This window comes from Erythrolamprus reginae, chromosome 1 (genome assembly GCF_031021105.1).
Source record: "Erythrolamprus reginae isolate rEryReg1 chromosome 1, rEryReg1.hap1, whole genome shotgun sequence".
In the NCBI taxonomy this organism is placed as follows: domain Eukaryota; kingdom Metazoa; phylum Chordata; class Lepidosauria; order Squamata; family Dipsadidae; genus Erythrolamprus; species Erythrolamprus reginae.
This window is the reverse complement of record NC_091950.1, coordinates 141,165,273-141,192,517: the sequence shown is the minus strand read 5'-3', so window position 1 is coordinate 141,192,517 and position 27,245 is coordinate 141,165,273. Positions and strand designations below refer to the sequence as shown.

General features: G+C 48.8%; 1 protein-coding gene across 5 annotated transcripts in view; it reads left to right on the top strand.

Annotated features, from left to right (window-relative positions):
• Positions 1–27,245, top strand: part of COL18A1 (collagen type XVIII alpha 1 chain) — a 261,272-nt gene that overhangs the window by 146,178 nt on the left and 87,849 nt on the right. The window lies entirely within an intron of this gene.

The following is a 27,245-nucleotide window of genomic DNA, read 5'->3' as shown; positions in this document are numbered from 1 at the left end:
AGGATTTTCTCATCATGTTCGATTGCCCCGGAATTAGTAGGACATTACTAAGCCTTGGGAAATCATCCAAGCATGGACTGGGTTCCTAAGGCTAGAAGAGAATATGGAAGAACAAGTTATTTTGCTCGTGAGACTCTTGGATTCTTGAAGCTATTTAAAGATTCTTAATTCCTAACTTCCTGGAAAGTTTTATTAACTTTCAGTCCAGGGCTCAAAGCTGTGGAATAGAGTTAGAAGGAACTATCTGAACAATTGTACAATGAATTCCTTTCATAAACTGTAATTAGAAATTAAATTGTATATCTTCATATACCTCTCCATGTGTGGGAATAGTAAGAAGCCTGGATACTTGTAGGATGGAGTTAGGCACCAAATGATTTAGAATTAGGACACGGAACTTTAAAATTCAAAAATTACATCTTGGGGCAACATAAATGACATTAAAGTTTGGAGAAAGATCACCAAGATAGTGTTATCTTTTAATATAAGGAAGAATTTTGTGACGTCAGAAAGGCTAACTCATTAACTACATCATGCAACTTCATGGACCACAAATCACTTAATCAAATACATAATTGGAGCAAGAGCCATTTTGGTGCTGTCGCTTATACATTTAGATCCCAAGAAAATGTGTTCTTTGGTCTTTCGTATTTTGTGATTTCTCTCCTTTTATGTTCATTTATTTGGCTGATGTTTAAAATTTCCATATGATGTATCAGTTTGCATTAATATGTATAACAGTAGATTTTCTGGTACATACAACTCAAGTTGAATTTCTAATTTAAAGGCACTCCACAGGCTTTGCAGTTGGGGGGTGGATGTACTTGTTTGCTACCCAGGGAAGTCTTGGCCAACAGGGACAGAGAAATTAGCTCTCCCGATGTTCTCACACAGTCTAAAGGTCAAGGCAGCCATGTGAGTTGACCTTTGCTTGTCTGTATGGTAGCTCAATACTGGGAGACATTATTAGGAAGATAGCTAGCTACTTTGGGAACTCTATTTTGGGTGGGGGGCGGGTATATAAAAGGGAACAAACATCTGGTCATCTCTTTTGATTGCTCATCTTTTTAGGAGCCATTAATGTCCCTGGCGGTGATGGGTGACTCATAACTAACAAGGGTTATCTTTGTTCAGAGTACAGACCCTGATCTGGGGTCAAAGGGGAGGCAGTCCCGGAGCAGCGTAGGGTGTCCCTTAGGTCTTTTCCTGTGGTGTGTAGATACGACAGCCTCCGTTTAGGGTACATGCATGGGAGTGAAAGATTCTGGACTGCACATTTTATCTTTCTTAAAGGCAGTTTTTCCGTTTAGTTTTGAGTATCTTATGCATCCAAACATAACATCTGCAAAGGCCAAATGGCAACACTTTATGGACTTGAAAGAATTAGTTTGTTCATTTAAAAGGGAAAAACTACGTAGTTCAGTGTTCCCTATCTTAATTTCAGGGGGAACAGAATGCTTTGGGTTGACACCTAAGATTTCTAAGCTTTGCCAGTTTTTATCTAAATGTTTACCACATGGCTGGGTTTTCCTGGCCAAGCGTTTTTAGTGTTTGTTAGATGAATGTCTTTTGCAGATTATAAAGCTTGTGGGTTGCACTAAAATGAAAATGTACACAGGATTGGGTCTGTTGATTAGTTAATGAGTCATTGACTTTAGATGATGTAGTTAATATTTCTCTCAAAAAGGTACAGGGTAGTTCTGTAAAAGATGGCATTGCTGGAGAGACAGTTTGCTTCTTACTCAAAAGGCAAAGATCATAACCCTGTTTTATGTAGTGAGAATCTTTCTTTTCAATGGTAGCAGTTTTCTTTAGAATATGAGCAGGTATAATTATGTAATTATAATTAGACTATGATCCTTTTTTTCTTTTAGGTTTTTCGTATATAAAAAGGCCTAGTGAGAAACACTGTGGTTGCCAATTTAAACTTTTCATAGGAACACTTGATTTGATTTGATTACTCTATGATTAAAAATAATTACCCAAATTCTCAATTCATAAGGGCTTTAAATTGTAGAAAACATATTCTTATTCATGCAGTAACGTACTTGAGAAAAGGCATCACATTTTATTTCTCAAATAAAAATGAGTTTTAAAATCACCATGAACTAGGGTTACTTATTTGATTCTTGATTTCTCTCTGCAAAATCATTTAAGCACAATAGTCAACTCTGGTTTTCAATTTGAGACACATTTTGACGTATGTTTTTGGTTTATTTCCCACTTCTAATCTAGTCCGGGTTAGTTTTCACCTTGTAATTGTATCAGGTTTTGTAACAATTTTATTTTTAAAGGATGCTTTAAATCATGCCTAAAATGCATGCAATGAATAATTATGATTATAATAGTCAGAGTTTAATTTTTGAAAATAGAGATGTTTGTTTCCATCAGTTGGCTCTAGCTTGTTTTCCTAATATGTATGGAGTGGGGCGTGGGGAGGTCTCACCAGCTGTATGGGGATTGAGAAGAGATGAAGAATTATGCCAAAAACATAATGATTTATTGTGTAGGGTCAACATATAAATATCCCAGTGTTCTGCTGGTGTTGCTAAATGAATTATTACTGGATAAGAAGTGACCAGCCTGTCTCGTGAGAAACTTGATGTTCTTCATAAATATTTCATTTTCCAAAATAAAAATGTACAATTATATTGGGAAGCATGGAATGCCTATTGAGGCAGCTTTCCCAGGGAGTAGAGGAATGGAATTTATTAGGAGGGGATAGTAAGGGAGCAGTGGTGTGGGTGTGAGTTCAGTATAATCATAATCAACTCTTTCAATGTTTTTTATGCTTAATATTAAATAGGCCTGCTTGCTCAAGTGGACATTCATTATCTCTTCTATTCATTGTAGATGATATCCTGCATAAATCTGTGTAAGATTATAAATTGAATGTTGAATATTACTTTGTGGCTGGGTTTACTTAATCTTCCTGCCCAGTCCATAGTTATTAGCCCGCAAAGGAAGATAGCAGGTTGCATAGATAAAAATAGTTCTAGCTAGAACAGCACAGCACATCACTCTCACTGTGCAATATGCTATTCCAGAACAATGTCAAAATATTGTGTAACCCAGAAATGCAGCAGCTCCAATCACCATGACTTTGTGATATATAAATGGAATGGATAATAATGGCCCTGGTATTGGCCACTCTTGCTGCAATTCCATGTGCATGTTTCCTGATAGACCATGGAGCCAATAGCAGCACAGAAGAAAACCCTGCATCAATTGCAATGAACTGTATATTCTCCACTACTCCCACAAGGATGCCTCCAGGCCACTGGTCACAACTTGGTGCATCTAATCTGACCATGCATGGTAGTCATGGTAGAGCTAAGGAGGAACCATGGAGAAATATGTATCCTCAAGCAGGAAGCAGCAATTGTCATCCCTGGTCGGGGAGCGCATTGGCTATGTGTCTTAGGGCAAGGTTCGACAAACCCAGGCGCCTGGTCGCCAGTGGCGCCTAGAAAATGTTGTCTGGCGCCTAGAGCCGCCTGGGCAGGGCGCTGCGGTGCCTCTGACCTCTCCGCTCCTGCCCGATGCCGGGGTTTCTGGCGCTCTCCTGCTGGGTCCCAAAGAAGGCAGGCAGGAAGGAGAGCTCCATTCTTCGCGCCTTTTTCCCGCCTTCCTTCTTTGGAGCCCAGCAGGAGAGCGCCAGAAACCGCGGCATCGAGCAGGAACCGGGAGGTCGGAGGCACCGGCACGGCAGCGCCCGCCCAGCTGAAGGTTCCCTGTCGCCATCGGCAAGTGTCCTTTGGGGCCCGGCGGGAGGGCACTGGCGGTGGGAGCGGGGGGGGGGGGGCCGCGGCTGCAGCGGCACAGGCAGTCGCGGGGAGATGGCGGGGGGAGCGGGGGGGCGGCTAAAGCGGCCCCGGGCACCGTTCCCTGTACGCTTTTCCAGGGGCGCGCAGGGAGCCGCGGCCACCCGCCCGCCTACCGGATTTCCCTCCGCGCGGCTGGGGAGGTGGATTCGCCGCCCCCCGCCAGCCCGATCTCCCTCCAGTGGCTGGTGACGTAGTTCTACCGCCCTCGCCAGCCTGATCTCCCTCCGTGGGGGGGTGGGGGGCGACGAACCGACGACCGGGGGCTGTCCGTCCGTGTTGGGTGGTGCAGGGCAGGCACAGGCAGCCCCAGGGGAGAACAAGGGAGGGAGAGAAAGGAAAGAGAGAGTAAGGGAGGGAGAGAAAATTGAATGAAGGAGGGAGAGAAAGAAAGAGTAAGAAGCAGAAAGGATAGAGAAAAAGGAAGAGAAAGGGAGGGGGAGAAAGGAAAGAGGGAGGAAGGGGGGGAGAGAAAATTGAATGAAGGAGGGAGAGAAAGAAAGAGTAAGAAGTAGAAAGGATAGAGAAAAAGGAAGAGAAAGGGAGGGAGAGAAAGGAAAGAGAGAGAAAGGGAGAGAAAGGGAGGGAGAGAAAATTGAATGAAGGAGGGAGAGAAAGAAAGAGTAAGAAGTAGAAAGGATAGAGAAAAAGGAAGAGAAAGGGAGGGGGAGAAAGGAAAGAGGGAGGAAGGGGGAGAGAAAGAAGATATGAAGGAAGGAGAAAAAGAAAGAGAGATAGGAAGGAAAGAGGGAGAGAAAGGAATGAGAGAGAAAGGGAGGGAGAGAAAGGGAATGAAAGAGGGAGAAGGGGTGAGAGATAGAAAGGATAGACAGAAAGGGAGAGAAAGGAAAGAGAGAAAGGGAGGGAGAGGAAGGAAAGAGATGAGAGAGGAAGGAGGAGACAGAGGGGGTGAAAGCGATGTCAGGTGGAGACTCGGCAAAAAACCAAGTTTGCTTAAAAAAAATTCTGGCTCCTAAATTTTTTGGCTGGCTCCTAGATTCTGAACAACTTTGTCGACCCCTGTCTTAGGGGATAGGTTGCTCCCACGCATGAGGAAGTGCCTGGGAAGATGAGTGGCGGAAAGAATGGCCCTGATGACATTGTGGAATAAAGCCACATGTTCTTTTGGGGTGATTTATGGAGTTCATTTCCAAGTACACAGCTAGATTTTGCCTATAGTATAAGCAAGAATCTATCATACCAGCTTTAGTTCCTATACTTTTCATTGCAGGCAAAAAGAAGCTCTGTTGAATTCCAGATAGTAACCAGTGCACTCCAAGCATGAAGTGCCCTAATATTTGAGCAGTCAGCAATGTATAAACCAATCAGAGTTTTCCCATTGAGATTGTGCAATTTAAGTGGATCTGTAGTACAGCATTTTTGTGTGTGTGTTTGAGCACGTATCTCCTGTGTATTGTCATGGCAGTGAAACCTTTTGAAAAATACTTCAGCTCTGAAAGGTTCTCAAGGACCCAAATCACTACTTTTCAGGGAGTTCTATAACAAAATAACACATTGCCAGAGAGCATTAGGTAAACAACTGGTTGTGAAAAGTAAGTCATGACTACTTACATCTACCCTAACTCACTTTAGGTGGGAATGAGAAATGACAGGGCACTATGTTTCCTCAGGGGTCTGTGGAACATGGACTTCACCTGCTCAAGTTGTATGCAGGGAAAGCTTCCCTGCCCAATTCCTTGGCCAGCAAAAGGTAATCAAAGAGCAACCAGAGATGGCAAATGAATATTCCAACTGGGCTAAAGAGCAAAGTCCAACACAATTTTGACTTTCTCGTGTCAGTGACCCAAGCTATTTTGGGAAGTTGTATTTCTAAAAACAAGTGCCTAATAGAGAAAATTGGGAGAGAATGGAGCTTGATGTTGACATGCACTGATATTAAAGAACCCGAAGAGGTCCGTTTGCTGGATAAAAGACACAATGCACATTCCAAGCATGAGGATTACATGTGCAGAAATTGTGACATACCTTATTTTTCGGAGTATAAGACTCACCTCCTCCCCCCCTAAAAGAGGCTGAAAATTTGGGTGCGTCCTATACTCCAAATACAGGTAGTCCTCGACTTACGATGGGGATCTGTTCCCATGGCCCATCGTAAGCCGAGTTTGGTGTAAGTCAGAATATTCTGATTTACATGAATATTCCGACTTACACGGCAGCGATGGTGGCAGCTTCTTCAAGGAACCAACAGCTGGTCCTTCTCGGCGTTGCGTTGCTGCAGCCTCCGAGGCTGCCGCTGCCTCCTCCATTCGGGCGACGGGATCTCCATGGTGGGCAGCCTCCCAGGCTACAGCAACGCAGCACCGAGAAGGACCGGCTGTTGGTCCCTTGAAGCTGCTGCCGCCTCCGTTCGGGCGAGGGGATCTCCGCGGGGTCTCTGAAGCCACCACCCACCGTGGAAATCCCTTCGCCTGAATGGAGGCGGTGACAACTTCGAAGCTGTCCCTGGGTTATTGTAACGATGAAACGTCATACGTTGGGGACGACATAACCCGGGGACTACCTGTATAGGTTTTACTAAGCTTTTTAAAGCCCTAAAAAGGGTCTAATGCAATCTTTGTCCTGCTTTGCTACTAAGCGATCTTCTCTTTGCCTGCTTCTTTCATTGCTACTCCCTCCAACAACCAGCTGAGCCTTTTTTTCAGCCCTAAGGAGGTGCTAATGAGTGAAGAAATCTATTCTTTGCTAGTGAAGCGATCATCCCTTTGCTTGATTTTCTCATTGTTTCTCTCTGAAGAGAGAAAGGTGTTTTAGGGGATAAAAGTGTTTTAGGGGATAAAAAACAAGCATGTGGGCTCAAAACCAGCAAACTAATGTGCCGAAGCTGACCAGACTAAAGACTACCCAGATGAATATCTGGTAGGGAGATTATTTTTCCCTTATTTTCCTCCCCCAAAATTAAGGTGCATCTTATACTCCGAAAAAATACGATAAATTTCTATTTGTTTTGCAGCAGGACAATTATCAGAAATAAGGGTTGATAAGTTAATACAAAAATAAAAATCCAAGCAGTGAAAGATCAAAAGCTGCTGTTTCTTTAAAAAAAAAAAAAACCAGTGTATTTTGCCCAGGTCTCCTGTTAATGGGCTATTTGTGGGGTGAAAATGGGCAACAGGTTCTTGGAGGAAAGCTGCCAATTGCAGCTGATGCACTCTGGCATGCTGAGTTGCATGTACGGTATATCAACACTCATGTTGTTTGCTATACATGCCTGATAAAGATGCAGGGTAAGTTTAGGGTGCACAGCTGGGATCCCCTTCTGACTCCAAGGCAACATAGAGGCTGCTGTAGATGAGGCTTTCATTCATTCCAGAATTTTACAAGGATCCTTAATGAGGAAAAGATGGAACCACTTCAGAATATATATATATCATTAGTTGTACTTCCTTTAACTGGAAATGCACACATGAGCCTTCCCATACCTCTCCCTGTGTGTTCAAATAGCCACATGTCTTTTTCACAGACCCATAAACATTTTAGTGGGCAACCACTCCTATAACACCAGTCTTCACTCGGTTGGGATCACTCATTTGCCTGTCAATGGGGCATTGTTGATATCACCCCCTGTGGTTGCCAGAGTTAATCAAGTTGGCAAGAAACAGTGGGAAAGAAGAAGGAAGGTAAGAAGCCATCTGCAGGCAGGACCAAAATGGCACATCTGGAGCAAGACTGACGGACTGCAGTAGTGGAGGAGCCAAGTGAGAAAGCACAAATTTTTATCAAGGACATAGTCAAGATACAGAATGACCCAGTATACTGCAGGAGATATCCCAGGAAACCAATGATTACAGATGTGCCTTATGATTTAGATTTAATTGGATTTGTATGCCGCCCCCCTCCGGGGACTCGGGGCGGCTCACAGCATGTACAGAAAAAACCAAGAACAATAATAACAATCCAATGAATACATTAAAAAAACCTTTAAAATTCTAATTAAAAAACTATCAATATCATTCATTCAACAATTAAGCTAAAGCATTCATTGGTCAGGGGAGAAAATCTAAGGAACCCCAGGCCTGATGGCAAAGATGAGCTTTTAAACTCTTTCCGAAGGCAAGGAGAGTTGGTGCAGTATGAATCTCCAGGGGGAGCTGATTCCAGAGGGCCGGGCCCCCCACAGAGAAGGCTCTTCCCCTAGATCCCGCCAGCCGGCATTGTTTGGTCGACGGGACCCTGAGAGACCAATTCTGTGGGACCTCACTGGTCACTGGGATTCGTGCGGCAGAAGGCGGTCTCGGAGATAGTCTGGTCCTATGCCATGTAGGACTTTATAGGTCCCATGTATCTTGATTACTGTAATGCGCTCTACGTGGGGCTACCCTTGAAAAATGTTTGGAGACTTCAGTTGGTGCAAAATGTAGCCGCGCGAGCAATTATGGGAGTACCAAGGTACACACATATAACACCGATGCTCTGTGAGCTCCGTGAATGTAATTCAAGGGATTGGTTATCACTATAAAGCCCTAAATGAGGCTATAAAGCCCTACATGGCTTAGGGCCAGATTACCTTTGTGACTGCCTTCCCCACCCAGTGACCAGTAAGAAGAACACATAGGGTGGGCCTTCTCTGGGTCCCATCAGCCAAGCAATGTTGGCTGGTGGATCCCTGGGGGAGAGCCTGCTTGGCAGCCCCAACCCTATGGAACCAACTGCCTCTAGAGCAGTGCTTCTCAACCTGGGAGTCGGGACCCCTTTGGGGGTCAAATGACTATTTCATGGGGGTCGCCTGAGACCCTGGGAAAAGACAAATTTCCCCTGGTATTAGGAACTAAAGCTTCTATTCTGGCATCTTGGAACATATTTTTACAATCCGACCAATCAGGCATTTACAATAGGGGCATCCCTCTGACCTTTCTGCCAATCAGCTCAAAGCTCTGTTGAGAGACTTGGCACTGGACTTATGGTTGGGGGTCACCACAACATGAGGAACTCTATTAAGGGGTCACGGCCTTAGAAAGGTGGAGAACCACTGCTCTAGAGATTCATATTCTCCCTATCTTGCCAGCCTTCCACAAAGCTGTGAAGATCTGGCTGTTCCAGAAGGCCTGGGACTGTTGAATGAGGAAACATTAGTTTGAGTATGTGTTTTTATTTGGGGTTATTAATGGATGTTTTTATTGTTTTAGAATCTGTTTTTACTGTTTCAGAAATTATTTTTATTCGCTGGAAGCCACCCAGAGTCCTTCAGGAATTGGGCGGCGTAGAAATATGTTTCATAAAAATAAAATTATAAATAAATCAGTATCTTCTTTGCCTAAAACTTGTCCTTCATTTTAGTGATTGACCAGCTATTAAGACATTACAAAATCCCCTGGGCAAGGGGTTAGATTTTTATCTATTTCTATTTTCCTTGAGCCAAGTGATAAAGGGCTTATTTTATTTGACACTTTTATTGGCATTTGATATACAGGAATATAAAATTAGAGCGGCTGAGGGATATTTGCTAGTTTAAAAAAAAGAGGAAAAAAAAGCATAAGTAGCAATCTGTCAATCTAACTTTTCCATAAAATATTTCTCTGCAAAATAGGCACGTTAAGGCTATTATTCCCCTCTTTTGCATTTAATACAATATGTCATTGCCTCACTTCAGCACCATGTTCCTTCACTTCCAACAAACAGTTGCTTCTGCAATTTCTTGTATTGTAGTATATGCTGCTTAATATTGCACAAGTTGGGAAAAGGGCAGTTAGGAAGAAAAGTTGAGTTCAGAGTGACTAACAACCATGCATATGCGAAGGAGGTTGTGGGCGGCGAATGATAGGAGCATAATTCTTTCCCTGATTGAAATTTATATTCTCATGTGCATGACAATTTTTTATGCTTCCACAGTGCAGTGCTTTCTTTGGCTTTGCAGGACCTATTTCATTTTATACAGAAAGTTACAGAAAGGTAATACAAGGTCTCTGTTAAGGGTGGAGCAGAGATTTGGATGGATCTCCTCATGTCTGCCTCATCTAGCCAAAATCTGCAAGGCTAGAGATTTCTTTCTCTCTTGCAGCTGTGTTCCTCCCTGAAAAGGACAGTCCCTGGAGCACTAGCAGAATGACCGTGAACTATTGAAACGTGCTGGTAATTTAGGATATTACAGTAGTTTCAGAATCCTCTAATACAGAATACAGAATAAGAAAGTTGAAAGGGACCTTGGGGGTCTTCTAGTAGTTCAACACCCTGTCCAAGCAGGAGACCCAAAGCATCTCAGACAAATGTCTTTCTAATATCTTCTTAAAAACCTTCTATGTTGGAGCAGTCACAACTTCTGAATGCTGGCCATTCCCTCTGGACGTTGTTCTCACTCTCAGGAAATGTCTCCTTAGTTCTGGATTGCTTCTTTCTTTGATACGTTTCTATTCATTACTTCTTATGCTGGAAGCAAAGCAATTCACTGACGAAAGAGAGACACTCTGAAAATGTATCGGACAGATGGATTTTGTGAAGTGGCCATTCATTTAGCCTTTTCATGTAATACAAAAAGTCCTTAATCCTATGTTGCAGGAGCAAATGTCACATGGATGACAATCTATTCAAACACATTTAGAAATGAAAAATTACAGTGGGATTTAGCAAAGTTTCAGTTAATACTGATTTTCCTTAACTTAACAAATGGCATATGATGCTGATTAGGGAATTCTTGAAGTTGGAACTCCATATATCTTCAAGCTGTTAAAGTTGAGAAACACCAGCATATGTCAGATCATCACTAAAGGCCTGTTTGCTTGACATACTAGCTATGTGTGTAGCGTATCATGAGAACTTTCAACCTGTGCAGAGATTAATTCAAAGGGGCCTAAGATTTAAATACTAAACAGAGTTGGTCTTATATGGAGCTAAATTGAATTATACCTACCAGAGAGATGAGTGATTCTTATTCCAGAGACTAAAATGACCCATTCTTGAATTTTTGTTGGATACTGTAAAGGGGACAGAAAGGATTTGGCTTGTCTACTTGTGATTTCATTGTGATTTTAATCATTCCCTCCAGAGCAGGAGTTCTCAACCGTGGGGGTGTGAGATGATATTCCAGGGGGTGCGAAAACCTGGGTTTAGAAGTTTCAAATTTAAAGTGTATATGTATAATTATATGTATATAGGGTGAATATTTGTCTGTGAAGGGGGCAATGTAAGACCTTGTCATTTTCCACCCACACTCATTAACATATTTGAACAGAGCTTGAGTCTGGAGGAGTTTCTGTAATAAATGCATGCATTTTTGGAATTAAAGTTGACATGCCGTTTTCCTATAGTGCGTCTTCATTTTATGTTCATGTAAAGTGCTAATAAAATTACAGTACCTCCTTAATTCCATACAGCGGTACGAAATGGTTGTTAAATCAGAAGATATTCTCCAATGCACTGCTGCGGAGAGTCCAACATGGGTGATACTTCAGCCTGATTGGTTAGGAACTGAGTTAGATTAGCATAATAATTAGCTCCGCCCTGTAGCCACCCCCCTATAGCTCAGTCTAAAAAACTCAGTCGTAGTGATAGGGACTAGAGTTTACTTCTCTGTTAAATTTGTATATATGTTTCATAAGTATTTTAAATGTATTAAATGTATTAAATGCATTAACTTCTCCTATTTGTTCTTCTCCCTCTTTTTTTCCTTTTTACAGAAACAGAAGAGGACAAGAGGATTCAGGTGTCTACCCTCCGTGGGTATAACCTGCAACTCATTACCTCCTCAGGGCTCGCACCCTCCGTGGGAGCAGCCCAGAGGTACGGCTCTCCCTGGGCTGGGTCCCTGACCTCCGTGGCCAAACCCCACCATCATGCCCAGCGGTTAATCCCAGAGCCGTTGCAATGGATTGAGGTCCCTAGCCTCCGAGGCCAAACCTCACCGAGCTCGGAGGGGCGAAGGTACAGTTGCCCCAGAGGCACCCCACCCCCCTCCCTTACTCTTTAGAGCTCACCGCTGGCGCTCGCTAAGCCGAAAAAGGGGAGATTCCCGAGGCTTTTTTTCTTGCGCGCCAGCGAAGAAGCCGCCGATTTCGGCGGCAGATTCAAAAGACCGACGAACAGCTGTTTGTCGGCTTTTGAGAGCGGCGGCGCCCAGCGGCTTCGGCGGCGAGAAGAACGGCCGCGAAACAGCACAGCGGGGGCTATTAAGGGCCGGTGAAGGCAGGACCGCCTTCGGAGAGGCTAAGCATAGAGGCTGGCGGTCAGTTAACGCTTGCCTCGGATCCCGCTTGGACGCGCCCGCCATTTTAAGGGCTTGGCGTTAAAACAACAACGCCCACCTTGATTTTCCCGCGCTTGGCTGCGCCCGCCATTTTGAATGCGGAAACACGCAGTTTATTCAAAGCCTTCCCAGCAGCCCTAGAGGGTGACCACACCCATTGCCGAGCTCCTTAGCGCCATTTTGTGGTGAATACGGAGCTCGGTCGGTCATCATTTCTTCTCTATCTGAACAAGTGAGAGAGTATATAATTTTCATCTTGCTTACTGTGAGTAACGTTACTAGTTGGGATGGCTGAACAAGCATCCAGCGCCCCCAACGAGGCTGTAGCTGGGAGGGAGGAGGCCCCGAAGTCAAGCACCAAGGCCCATTCCTCTAGAGCCAAAACCAAAGCTTCCTCATCTTTAAAGGAAGCAGAGAAGAAGATTAAGGCCCTAGAGGCACAGCTGGAGGCTGCCCAAAAGCAGGCCCCGCTGAACCCTTCGCCTCTTGCACTATCCACTTGCCCAGCACAGCAAACATTGCCACAATGGCTTCCTGGCTGCTCTCCAGGGGCACATAGAGATTCAGTGGCTTCAGTGCACAGCGCAGAATTATCCCCGGAGAGACAGGCCCCTCAACTGCTGTCTGAACCTCAGAGGTCTGACTTTTTGATGCCTCAGACTCAATCATGGTATCAGCCTCCTCAACCACGTTATGCGCCCCCATCTGCAACATTCACCCCTTCAGCAGCGGGGCTCAGGGCTAATGAGACTTGGCAGTCTATGCCACCTGCCTTGCAAGAAATGTTAACCAATACATACACGCACGGCGTGTCCATTGGCGCCCAGCAGGTGGCTGGGTCACAGAACAGGCCACCTAGAAGGGACCTTTGGTCTGTACCACATACCTCCGCATTTCCACAAGAGTCTGAAATGGAGGAGGAGGAGGAGGTGGACACAGATCACGAATGCGAGCTGTCGGAGGATGAAGCCCCTCCACCAGACCAGCCCGTTTCTGTGATGTTATTCAAACCAGCCCTTTACGATGTCCTCTTAAGAAAGGCAAAACTAGTGGCCACTGTGACAGACGCTTCCAAGCCTCCCGTGGCAGCAGCAGGATTACAACCAGCTGCGAGACTATTCAATGAACCACAAAAGGAGTCCCACCACATTCCATCTTCACAGATTTTTGTGGAAAGCGTCAAACGCCCATGGGAACACCCGGCGGCAGCACAGGGGCCTTCTATGATGGATCGTAGATTCTACACTTTCGATCCGGAAATTGAGGACTTACTATCCTTCCCGACCATTGATCAACCGGTTGCGAGTTTGGTCTCCAACGCGATGGTCCCGTCGGATCTGGCTGAGGGGCTGAAGCCGGAGGATAAAAGGGCAGAGACACTCATTCGCAAGACCCACCAGATGGCTTCATGGGCCTTGAGGGCGGCTGCATCCGCCTCATTCTTCAACAGAACCAGTATACTCTGGCTACAAGAAATGCAAGCCAGAGTGGGGCCAGAAGAGGGGCGACTCAGGCAGGATCTAAGCAAGCTGATCCTGGCATCCGAATTCTCAGCGGATGCGACCTTAAACGCAGCCAAATTCGCCTCTAGAGCAATGGCAGCAACCCTGTCATCTAGGAGATTGCTTTGGCTACGATCCTGGCAAGCAGACGCCAAGTCTAAATGGCGCCTGGCTTCGGCACCCTTCTCCGGATCAGAACTTTTTGGTCAGTCATTGGACAAGGTCCTTATCGAAGATAAGGACAAGAAAAAGGTGTTGCCAAGATCAGCCAGGCGAGCGGACCGACGCCAGACTCCCTTCTACCGCCGCCAGCCCTTTCGCCAGGAGCCTGCCACGGCGGGCGCACAGAATCAGAGACCTTACTCTAGTGGATACAACCAGAACACGTTCAGGAGTAACAGAGGTGGATACGGCAATAGAGGTAGGCAGTATCAGCAATCCAGGAAGCCCTTCGGAAGCAATAACCAGAGGGGATTCCGTGGACAAAAATGACTGGACTATGGAAATCCCTATTGGAGGCCGCCTCCAGGCATTTGCCACAGCATGGAGCGGCACAACCACAGATGTGTGGGCCCTCAATACAGTCTCCCAGGGCCTCAAACTCAAGTTTCTTTATCCACCGCATCAACGATTTATCCAATGCCCCTGGACCAACTGCTCCCACAAGAGGGCCCTCTTGCAGCAGGAGGTCCTGCACCTGTTGGACATTGGAGCAATAGAGCCGGTCCCCCCAGATCAACGCGGGACGGGGTACTACTCGATAGTTTTTGTAGTACCAAAGACCTCGGGGGGATGCAGGCTGATCTTGAACCTGAAGCAGCTCAACCTGTATATCAAGTATGTCAGGTTCAAAATGCATTCACTCCATACAATTCTGGCCTGCATAAGGAGGGGCGACTGGATGACCTCCATAGATTTGAAGGAGGCATACCTCCATGTACCAGTGCATGCAGACCACCGCAAATACCTCAGGTTCTGCATCAACGACAATCACTACCAGTACAGGGCAATGCCATTCGGTCTGTCATCCGCTCCGCGAACTTTCACGAAGCTATTGGACATTTTAACAGCATCCCTCCGATCCAGTTCAGTGCGCCTGATGGCGTATCTGGACGATATCGTCATATTATCGAGGGATCCAGAGAGAGCACAGTCAGATCTACAGGTGACCATTCAAACCCTAAGGGGCCACGGTTTCACAGTCAACTTCCGCAAAAGCCATCTGACTCCCACTACATGTCTTCCTCACTTGGGGACAGTTATAGACTCCCAAATAGGCAAGGTCTTTCTATCACAAGAACGCCGACAGAAAATCCGGGAGATGGTGACTCTTCTTTGTCAACAAAGACAAACATCCTTGGCCTTCCTATCGCAGGTACTCGGGACCTTTGTTTCCTGCATCGAGATTGTTCCTTGGGCCCGACTCCACATCAGGCCCCTGCAGTGGTTTCTTCTTCCTTACCAACGAAGTCGATCCAGCCATTCCCATCGTCTGGTGTCTATACCGAGGGCGGTCAGACGCTCCCTCCCATGGTGGCGCTCGTCGGCCCTACTTCAGGGTTCCACCTTCCTGAGGACAAAGGAAGTGGTCATCACCACAGACGCGAGCCTCACAGGCTGGGGGGCACACTCGGAGACACAAGTGGCACAGGGGCTGTGGACTGCAGCGGATCTAGAAGACACCAACATCAATCTTCTAGAGCTGAGAGCGGTCTTCCTAGCTCTTCAGGCCTTCCACAACGAGTGTCAGGACAGTCATATACTGATACTCACGGACAATGTGGCCACCCGTTCCCACATAAATCATCAAGGGGGAACGAGGTCGGGCAGGCTAATGCAGGAGGCCGACGCCCTCATGTCCTGGGCAGAGTCAAATTTACTATCCCTCAGAGCGGAGCATATCTCGGGAGTGGACAATGTGCAGGCGGACTGGCTCAGCAGGTCCACCCTACACCCGGGAGAGTGGCGCCTGGGGGGGAAGGCATTCCAGGCCGTGATCAGGAGATATGGAAAGCCACTAGTAGACCTGTTTGCCACGTCAGACAACACTCACCTGCAGCGCTTTTTCTCCCGCTTCCCGTCACCGGGAGCCGAGAGGGTCAACGCCCTCAGGAGCCCATGGCCGGAGGGCCTATTGTACGCCTTTCCACCAGTATGCCTTATCCATCGGACAATTGCCAAACTGATAGCAGAGAGAGCCGAGATAATATTAATCGCTCCTTACTGGCCACGCCGTCCATGGTTTGCGGACCTGATGGACCTGTCAATATCACCACCGTGGCGGCTTCCGATCAGCCTTGTCTCCCTCAGCCAGGGGTCAGTCTCCCATCCAGACCCCCAGTGGTGGCAGCTTGCCGCGTGGCACTTGAGGGGAACAGGATGAAGGCAGCGTCACTCCCGGAAGACGTGATAGCTACAATTCAGGCAGCCCGGAGGCCTTCAACCACAAGGATATACCAGGCCACCTGGACAGCCTTCTACCAATTTTGCATGGCCAGGGGAGTGGATCCACAATCAGCTTCAGTGGACCACGTTCTGTCTTTCTTACAAGCAGGCCTTGACAAAGGGCTTGCCCCTAATACCCTTCGCAGACAGGTGGCAGCCATCTCCACCATAGTCAAACTTACTGACTGGAGATCCATTTCCCATCATCCCTGGGTGAGAGATTTTCTCAAGGGAGCCTCCAATCTTCGGCCTCCAACAGTTCACAGATTTCCATCATGGGACCTTTCCTTTGTCCTGGACACTTTAACAGCTCCCCCTTTCGAGCCACTCCGTAGTATCTCGCTTCGGCTATTATCTTTCAAGACGGCCTTCTTAGTGGCCATCACATCGGCCAGAAGGGTATCCGAGCTTACGGCCCTTTCGGTCAGACCGGACTTATGTCGCTTCCACCCAAATAGGGTGGTTTTACGCCTTGACCCAACCTTCCTAACAAAGGTGAACACCTTGTTTCACAGGTCCAACGACATTGTTCTCCCTGACTTCTGCACACAGGGAAACCACCCGCTGGAACTACGCTGGCACAAGCTAGACGTGCGTAGAGCAGTAAAGATCTACATTCGCCGGACGGCCACATTCCGAAGGACGGAAGCTCTTTTCGTGTCCTTTGCAGCATCTACGATGGGAGCCAAAATATCTCCTACTACGTTTAGTCGCTGGGTGACGTCCTGCATAGCTACTGCTTATACTTCAAGGTCAAGGACAGTACCGGAACATGTCACGGCACATTCCACTAGGAGTGCGGCAACTTCCGCGGCGTGGTCCACGCAGGCTCCCTTGGAAGACATCTGCCGAGCTGCGACTTGGACCACCCCAAACACTTTCATTAGACACTACAAGGTGGACTCATTTGGGTCCTCTGAGGCGGCATTTGGCCGGAGAGTGCTGCAGAGGGTGTGTGAATCACATGCGCCCCTGGTCCAGCCTTCTCCCGCCCTGTTATCTTAATCTTGGGTATATCCCATGTTGGACTCTCCGCAGCAGTGCATTGGAGAAGGACCGTTGAACTTACCTGAACGGTCTTCTCGATGCACTGCGAGGAGAGTCCAAACCCATCCCGGCCATTTGGCCCAGGGGCTCAGTCTAGTTATTTGTTGAGTTAATAAAGTTGTGTTGATTGCACTACTCCTTCGTTTTTCTTGACTGAGCTATAGGGGGGTGGCTACAGGGCGGAGCTAATTATTATGCTAATCTAACTCAGTTCCTAACCAATCAGGCTGAAGTATCACCCATGTTGGACTCTCCTCGCAGTGCATCGAGAAGACCGTTCAGGTAAGTTCAACGGTCCTTTGCATTTCTGTCCACGTGAATATTATTTGTTCTTGTTCTTTCAAAACATAGAAAATTTTCTGCTTTGGCTTTCAGGTTGCCGCTACAATGGTGGTATGTAAGGTACTTTGTGGATGTACCATTCTCAAAATTTTGTGGATGTACGAGGGTCGCCCAGAAAGTAATGCACCACATTTTTTCTTCTTCAACAATTATTTATTGAACACAATGAAACGTGCACACAAGAAAGAATGATGTTTCTTCTACACTCCCTATTTTTCCACGTAATCTCTGTCCCGTTCTATGGCCTTCCTCCAGCGAGACACAAGGGTGTGTATGCCCTGTCGGTACCACTCCTTGTTGTGGTCACAAAGCCATTTCTGCACTGTGCGAACCACCTCTTTGTCATCCTCAAAATGTCTTCCACGAATGGCATCCATTCAGATCCATGCAGATTCTCCATAATCTATACACACACATTTGTGAATGTTCCCAACAGTTTCTTTCTCTACAGTGAGAGATTCATTGACGACATGCTGCTTGTAACGTACATCACTTACAGACGCCATTTCGAAACACTGCTGCAGCTACACTATCTGTCTGAAGAAACACAAAATTTACACACGCACTCCCGACAATTCAAATAATGTACAGTGATCCCTCGAGTTTCGCGATCTCGAGCTTCGCGAAACGCTATATCGCGAGTTTTCTACCCGGAAGTAACACCACCATCTGCACGCATGCGTAGATGGTGGAGTTTGCATTACCGCCGGGCAGATCAGCTGCTAGGCGGCCAAAGGAACCTTCCCTGGGTCTTCCCGCCGGCATGGGAGGCTTCCTAGCACCCCCCCGAACCCCCAACCCGGGTTTGGGGGGGTGCTAGGAAGCCCCCCATGCCGGGGGAGACCTTTTAAAACACCCGTGCCGCTTCCCAGCTGAGTCCTGAAGCCAAGCGCAGAAGTTCCAAAGGCGCTTGGCTTCAGGACTCAGCTGGGAAGGGCGCGGCTGTTTGAAAAGGTGGCAGTCGGCCTGGGGGGCTTCCCAGTAACCCCCCCCAACCCTGTCTCCTGCCGCCGGTTTAGCCAGGAGAGGAGCGGCAAAGTGACTTGGAGGAATGGGAAACTCAAACCGCCCAGTTTCAGCTTTCCATTCCTCCACGTCACTTCGCCGCTCCTTCTGGCTGGTGGGGGGGGGGAGTTAGGAAGGTTCTACTTCTCCCCCCCAGCCAAAAACTCAAAGCCTGTCTCCTGCCACACAGTTTAGCCAGGAGAGCAGCGGCGAAGTGACTTGAAGGAATGGGAAACTCAAACCGCCCGGTTTCAGCTTTCCATTCCTCCACGTCACTTTGCCGGGGGAGTCTGGGAGGGAAGATGACGCGCCGGCAGCACAGGGGCGAGGGGTGGGAGGCAAAGCTCTGCGGGTACAGCCCCTTTCGGCCAAGCCTCCCCCCCCCCCCCGCCAAGCAGCCAGGGAAGCCGAGCCGGGCGTGACGGCGGCGGCGCTGCTGCTCCGGTCGCCCGATCGTGTCCTGCCTCCTGCGCCGATGTTCCACGCCCGGCTCGGCTTCCCTGGCTCCGTGGCCGGGGAGGCTTGGCTGAAAGTGGCTGGAGCCGCAGAGCTTTGCCTCCCCCCCCCCCCCTGTGCCGCCCGCGCGTCATCTTCCCTCCCAGACAAAAAGGCCACCCTTCGGCTCTGCAGTTCCAGCCCCTTTCGGCCGAGCCCACCCGGCCAAGGAGCCAGGGAAGCCGAGCCGGGCGTGGCGGCGGCGGCTTCCTTCGGGGGCAACGCCAGCAAGAGGGTCTTCGCCCTCTTGCTGGCGTGCGTGGGCGGTGGGGAAGACCCTCAGCTGCTAGGCGGCCCAAGGAATCTCCCATGGGTCTTCCCCACCGCCCACGCACGCCAGCAAGAGGGGGAAGACCCTCTTGCTGGCGTTGCCCCCAAGGAAGCCGCCGCCACCACCGCTTCTTCTTCCTTGCGCCCCCGCTGCCTCTCCGCTCTCTTGGGTGGCGGAGCGAAGGAAAACAAAAAGTTTCCCTTTCTGCAGCTCCTGCCTCCCGCCCACCCAAGACAATAAGAGCGGAAGAAGACCCTCTTCTCCAACACGCCCGGAGGAAAGCGGGGGGAAGGGAGGAGAGAGAAGGAAGCCAGGCACGAAGAGTGTCCCTCTTGCTGGCGTGCGTGGGCGGTGGGGAAGACCCTCAGCTGCTAGGCGGCCCAAGGAATCTCCCATGGGTCTTCCCCACCGCCCACGCACGCCAGCAAGAGGGGGAAGACCTCTCCTCCCTTCCCCCCGCTTTCCTCCGGGCGTGTTGGAGAAGAGGGTCTTCTTCCGCTCTTATTGTCTTGGGTGGGCGGGAGGCAGGAGCTGCAGAAAGGGAAACTTTTTGTTTTCCTTCGCTCCGCCACCCAAGAGAGCGGAGAGGCAGCGGGGGCGCAAGGAAGAAGAAGCGGTGGTGGCGGCGGCTTCCTTCGGGGGCAACGCCAGCAAGAGGGAAGATGACGCGCGGGCGGCACAGGGGGGGGGGAGGCAAAGCTCTGCGGCTCCAGCCACTTTCAGCCAAGCCTCCCCGGCCACGCAGCCAGGGAAGCCGAGCCGGGCGTGACGGCGGCGGCGCTGCTGCTCCGGTCGCCCGATCGTGTCCTGCCTCCTGCGCCGATGTTCCACGCCCGGCTCGGCTTCCCTGGCTCCGTGGCCGGGGAGGCTTGGCTGAAAGTGGCTGGAGCCGCAGAGCTTTGCCTCCCCCCCCCCTGTGCCGCCCGCGCGTCATCTTCCCTCTTGCTGGCGTTGCCCCCGAAGGAAGCCGCCGCCACCACCGCTTCTTCTTCCTTGCGCCCCCGCTGCCTCTCCGCTCTCTTGGGTGGCGGAGCGAAGGAAAACAAAAAGTTTCCCTTTCTGCAGCTCCTGCCTCCCGCCCACCCAAGACAATAAGAGCGGAAGAAGACCCTCTTCTCCAACACGCCCCGAGGAAAGCGGGGGGAAGGGAGGAGAGAGAAGGAAGCCAGGCACGAAGAGTGTCCCTCTTGCTGGCGTGCGTGGGCGGTGGGGAAGACCCTCAGCTGCTAGGCGGCCCAAGGAATCTCCCATGGGTCTTCCCCACCGCCCACGCACGCCAGCAAGAGGGGGAAGACCTCTCCTCCCTTCCCCCCGCTTTCCTCCGGGCGTGTTGGAGAAGAGGGTCTTCTTCCGCTCTTATTGTCTTGGGTGGGCGGGAGGCAGGAGCTGCAGAAAGGGAAACTTTTTGTTTTCCTTCGCTCCGCCACCCAAGAGAGCGGAGAGGCAGCGGGGGCGCAAGGAAGAAGAAGCGGTGGTGGCGGCGGCTTCCTTCGGGGGCAACGCCAGCAAGAGGGAAGATGACGCGCGGGCGGCACAGGGGGGGGGGGAGGCAAAGCTCTGCGGCTCCAGCCACTTTCAGCCAAGCCTCCCCGGCCACGCAGCCAGGGAAGCCGAGCCGGGCGTGACGGCGGCGGCGCTGCTGCTCCGGTCGCCCGATCGTGTCCTGCCTCCTGCGCCGATGTTCCACGCCCGGCTCGGCTTCCCTGGCTCCGTGGCCGGGGAGGCTTGGCTGAAAGTGGCTGGAGCCGCAGAGCTTTGCCTCCCCCCCCCCCTGTGCCGCCCGCGCGTCATCTTCCCTCTTGCTGGCGTTGCCCCCGAAGGAAGCCGCCGCCACCACCGCTTCTTCTTCCTTGCGCCCCCGCTGCCTCTCCGCTCTCTTGGGTGGCGGAGCGAAGGAAAACAAAAAGTTTCCCTTTCTGCAGCTCCTGCCTCCCGCCCACCCAAGACAATAAGAGCGGAAGAAGACCCTCTTCTCCAACACGCCCCGAGGAAAGCGGGGGGAAGGGAGGAGAGAGAAGGAAGCCAGGCACGAAGAGTGTCCCTCTTGCTGGCGTGCGTGGGCGGTGGGGAAGACCCTCAGCTGCTAGGCGGCCCAAGGAATCTCCCATGGGTCTTCCCCACCGCCCACGCACGCCAGCAAGAGGGGGAAGACCTCTCCTCCCTTCCCCCCGCTTTCCTCCGGGCGTGTTGGAGAAGAGGGTCTTCTTCCGCTCTTATTGTCTTGGGTGGGCGGGAGGCAGGAGCTGCAGAAAGGGAAACTTTTTTGTTTTCCTTCGCTCCGCCACCCAAGAGAGCGGAGAGGCAGCGGGGGCGCAAGGAAGAAGAAGCGGTGGTGGCGGCGGCTTCCTTCGGGGGCAACGCCAGCAAGAGGGAAGATGACGCGCGGGCGGCACAGGGGGGGGGAGGCAAAGCTCTGCGGCTCCAGCCACTTTCAGCCAAGCCTCCCCGGCCACGCAGCCAGGGAAGCCGAGCCGGGCGTGACGGCGGCGGCGCTGCTGCTCCGGTCGCCCGATCGTGTCCTGCCTCCTGCGCCGATGTTCCACGCCCGGCTCGGCTTCCCTGGCTCCGTGGCCGGGGAGGCTTGGCTGAAAGTGGCTGGAGCCGCAGAGCTTTGCCTCCCCCCCCCCTGTGCCGCCCGCGCGTCATCTTCCCTCTTGCTGGCGTTGCCCCCGAAGGAAGCCGCCGCCACCACCGCTTCTTCTTCCTTGCGCCCCCGCTGCCTCTCCGCTCTCTTGGGTGGCGGAGCGAAGGAAAACAAAAAAGTTTCCCTTTCTGCAGCTCCTGCCTCCCGCCCACCCAAGACAATAAGAGCGGAAGAAGACCCTCTTCTCCAACACGCCCGGAGGAAAGCGGGGGGAAGGGAGGAGAGAGAAGGAAGCCAGGCACGAAGAGTGTCCATGAGGGGGAAGAGACCCCCGCGCCGGGCAGGCCCACCGAAGCGGGAAGAGGGGGCGTGCGCCCGGGCCTGGCTAGAGCGCTTGATCTGCGGGCGCCTTAAAAGGGGGTGTGGACTCCTGGGAGACCTTGGCGGTGGAAGGGGACACACTCGAAGCCTCAGCCGCCTGTCATAAGCGTCCTCTGAGGGAAAAAGAAAGAGTCCGAGCTTGCCGTCCGGAAACGTTGAAGCGCCCTCACAAGCAAGAGGGGGAAGACCCATGGAAGGTTCCTTGGGCCGCCTAGCAGCTGATCTGCTCGGCAGCGCAGGCTGCTGCTGCGCTGCCGAGCAGATCAGCTGCTAGGCGGCCCAAGGAATCTTTCATGGGTCTTCCCCTCTTGCTGGCGAGGTGAGCGGGCGGGCAGCGGACAAGTGGCGGGCAGCGGGCTGGCGGTGCGGAAGTAAAAACACCATGGAAAAGTGGCACGCATGCGCAGATGGTGTTTTTACTTCCGCACCGCTATATCGCGAAATTTCGATTATCGCAAGGGGTCCTGGAACGGAACCCTCGCGATAATCGAGGGACTACTGTATATCTAAAGTTTTGCATTTGTACCATTACTGTAAGGCTGAGACAAAAAGTTTGATGCAATACCTTCTGGGCGACTCTCGTACCATTCTCAAAACAGCAGTTCCCTTTAGTGCCGTGATGGCAAACCTATGGCATGCATGCTGGAAGTAGCATAGAGAGCCATCTCTCCGGGCACATGAGTTGATGCCTGTTGCTCTTCCGGGTTCTAGTGGTCTTCACTAGAAGGAGCTGGTCTTCACATGTGCGGGAGCATCAGAAACCAGAATAGCAGCAGTCCTGTGCACATGCTGCTCCTCCAGTTTCTTGTGTGCACATGCGCACTGGCCATCTGGGCTTAACCCACACGTGCATGCTATAAACCGGAAGACCACATGGTACACACACACACCGGAAACCAGAAGAGCACATGTCCACCAGGCAGCTGCTGGTTTCTGGCATGTGCATATGCGCTCCCATTTCAGCACTCGATGCCAAAAAGGTTCGCCAACACTGCTTTAGTGCCAAGGAGGGAGGGCCAGATTGTTTTTTCAGGCTGAACTAACTCTATTTGGCATTGTAGGTTGCTGTCCGGAACATAGCAGGTGGGGCCAGTACAGGGCAAAAGCTACATTTCACTTCATTGACAAATCTAATTATTACAATTGAATTAAGTCTAATTTAATATACTTATTAGGATTGTTTTTCAAGTTGAAGTCATGCATTTAATAAGTTTCTTATTTTATCAACTGAACTTTTCCTCTTCAATTGCAGCCAAAGATTTCAGGGCCTGGACTCCAGGTTACTCATTCTGCTTTAAGGGCAGAGAAGAACCGCCTTGTTGCTAATTACGAGGGTTGCCCAGAAAGTAATGCACCACATTTTTTTTTCTCAGCCTATAGTAATGGTACGAATGCAAAACTTTAGACATACATTATTTGAATTGTCAGGAGTGTGTGTGGAAATTTTGCGTTTCTTCAGACAGATAGCGTAGCTGCAGCAGTGTTTCGAAATGGTGTCTGTAAGTGATGTACGTTACAAGCAGCGTGTTGTCACTGAATTTCTCACTGCGTAGAAATAAATTGTTGGGAACATTCACAAACGTTTGTGTACAGTTTATGGAGAATCTGCAGTCAACAGAAGTATGGTTGGTCGCTGGGCTCAGAGGGTGAGGCTATTAGAAGACAGTTTAGTGATTCGCATAGTGCAGAAATAGCTTCGTAACCAGAACAAGGAGCGCTACCAACAGGGCATACACGCCCTTGTGTCTTGCTGGAGGAAGGCCATAGAACGGGATGGAGTTTACATGGAAAAATAAGGAGTGTAGAAGAAACATCATTATTTCTTGTGTGTAAGTTTCATTGTGTTCAATGAATAATTGTTGAAGAAGAAAAAAATGTGATACATTACATTCTGGATGACCCTCGTATATTTTGGCTGCCAGAGGAAAGAGATTAAATTCATTACCTAAACCTGCCATGCAAAAAAGTCTATGAAAGTGGCTCTACATTTTAAAAAGTAACTTGCCTGCCATTCTGTTTTTGCTCCATCCAGAGGCAGGTCGAAATGTATAACCAGTGCAGGGGTGAAATGCTCCCGGTTTGCTCGTGCCTATCGGTCGTCTGAGAACCGGTCGTGAAGAGAGTGCAAGGCCCCGCCCACCCACCGCCATTTGCGCTCCCTTTGTGACCAGCTCTCCGACAATCGACAGATCCAGTGTTTCTTTTCAGCTTGCTTAGAAATTCTCAGTCTTTTTATTTAGAGATGAAGAATTATATATAGTTTAAATACAGTGGCGTGGTTGCAAAAGTAATGTTTAGCTGAATAGAAAATTATTTCAATGCTTCAAGGAAATCCGTAGGTTTGAACTGTAGATTCAGCTCACAACTTTGTCAGTTTTCATTGATCATAGAAACATAGAAACATAGAAGACTGACGGCAGAAAAAGACCTCATGATCCATCTAGTCTGCCCTTATACTATTTCCTGTATTTTTATTTTAGGATGGATATACAGTATGTTTATCCCAGGCATGTTTAAATTCAGTTACTATGGATTTATCAACCACGTCTGTTGGAAGTTTGTTCCAAGGATCTACTACTCTTTCAGTAAAATAATATTGTCTCATGTTGCTTTTGATCTTTCTCCCAACTAACTTCAGATTGTGCCCCCTTGTTCTTGTGTTCACTTTCCTATTAAAAACACTTCCCTCCTGAACCTTATTTAACCCTTTGACATATTTAAATGTTTCGATCATGTCGCCCCTTTTCCTTCTGTCCTCCAGACTATACAGATTGAGTTCATTAAGTCTTTCCTGATAAGTTTTATGCTTAAGACCTTCCACCATTCTTGTAGCCCGTCTTTGGACCCGTTCAATTTTGTCAATATCTTTTTGTAGGTGAGGTCTCCAGAACTGAACACAGTATTCCAAATGTGGTCTCACCAGCGCTCTATACAGTGGGATCACAATCTCCCTCTTCCTGCTTGTTATACCTCTAGCTATGTAGCCATTCTACTTGCTTTCCCTACTGCCTGACCACACTGTTCACTCATTTTGAGACTGTCAGAAATCACTACCCCTAAATCCTTCTCTTCTGAAGTTTTTGCTAACACAGAATTGCCAATACAATACCCAGATTGAGGATTCCTTTTCCCCAAGTGCATTATTTTACATTTGGAAACATTAAGCTGCAGTTTCCATTGCTTTGACCATTTATCTAGTATTTATCTGATCGACTCTGGTTTTCCATTCTTGGTGATATCTTAAATTAAACGTATGCAAAGTATTTGGGCTCTAACCATTGGCCATACCACATTTTCTACATCATTAGAATATATTCTATAGAAAATGATTTTGGAATGCTTCAGCCCATTCTATCAGGAAAGAGGAGCGAAGAGATAAAAATGACGTTCTATGTCTTGTCTCTCTCGGGGCCACAAAGGGAAAGGAAGCAGCCACCGCAGATTCTGTATTCTCAGGATGAGCTTTCCAGTGTGAGCCTTTAGCAGAGTCACCAGAGACTTTGTGCCGGGATTTCCAGATGTAGTGCAGGAAGAATGTTTTACCATCCAAATAATACAAACTGAAACAAGATAGATCCTGTTGTTGGTGTGAATTAGTCCCTTGTGTCTGGTCCCTGCCAGCAAGCAACAGATGCTGGGTCTGTGATAGATTTCATGGAAGTCTTGGAAACCCATAAAATGTTATTCTTGTGGAACAGAGCCCTGCCTGAGGGTGGATTTTGAATTCCTGCTTTTCCTTGACCTACTTGTCAAAATGAAGATCTTGCAGTCCAGGCTGAAACTGTAGTAACGCTGATATGCTGGGTGCTTCCTTTTCAACGGTATAAAAAATATCAGTAAGAAATAAGGAATAAGCAGTATTCAGCACCATTCTGCTGGTCAAACTGGAAGTCATATAAACCCCAATATAGGTAGTCCTTGACTTATGACCACAATTGAGCAGCTTACCATATGGCTGCACATAATTTTAATGACCCTTTTTGCAATGATTGCTAAGCAAACGCTGTGGTCATTATGCAAATCCATTGTTTGTAAATGAATAAGTGTTTTTTTGTTTTGTTTGGGGTTTTTTTGCAGGAAACTGGAAGTAAATGCAGGTTACTGGCAAAAAAATGTCAGAAATTGCAATCAGGTGATTATGGGATACTGCAAACAACTATAAATGTAGACTGGTTGGTTGCCAAGTACTCAAAATGCGATCACATGACTGGGAGGGGGAGATGGCCATTGGTATTTTGAATCTGAGTGGAAAATAGCCTGGGCAGATCCATCATAAGTCAAGGAGTACCTGGAACACATGTTCCAACTGCCTTTGAATATTGCTTGGAAGCTATACTTGATTTAGAAACATAGAAACATAGAAGTCTGAAGGCAGAAAAAGACCTCATGGTCCATCTAGTCTGCCCTTATACTATTTTCTGTATTTTATCTTAGGATGGATATATGTTTATCCCAGGCATGTTTAAATTCAGTTACTGTGGATTTATCTACCACGTCTGCTGGAAGTTTGTTCCAAGGATCTACTACTCTTTCAGTAAAATAATATTTTCTCACGTTGCTTTTACATATTTAAAATATGTGCCCTAGGCCAGTGTTTTTTAACCAGTGTGCCGTGAGACATGGTCAGGTGTACCGTGGGGAAATTAAACATGTGTCTCCAAACTACGCCCGTGTGCCGGATATGGCCCACGGAGGCCATTTATCCGGCCCACCAACAGCTGCCTTCATCCAAACATGAACATTCACCTCACAATCCCTCCAGCTATCAGCGACAGGAGGAGTGGAGGCACAGGGAACGCTTGCTGGCCAATCACCTTCTAGGATTCATCCCGACTGCTAGCAAAGAACCAATAGCAGGCTGCCTCTCATAAAGCTAAAGTTTGCTGATCTTCCTTTGGACAGTTTTTGGTTAACTGTTGCCAAGGGGTTCCCCATTCTGGCCAACAAAGCTATTTTGACATTGCTCCCATTTTCAATCACATATCTGTGTGTGAGGTGAGCTGCTCATGCTTGACTGCGATAAAAACTAAAAACAGAGAGAGACTGAGAAGTGTTGAGGAAGAGCTTCGTGTGTGTCTTTCTACCATTCCTGTCGGGATATCCCTTTTGTGTTCATCGAAACAGGCCCAGGTTTCACACCAAGTGAATATAAATA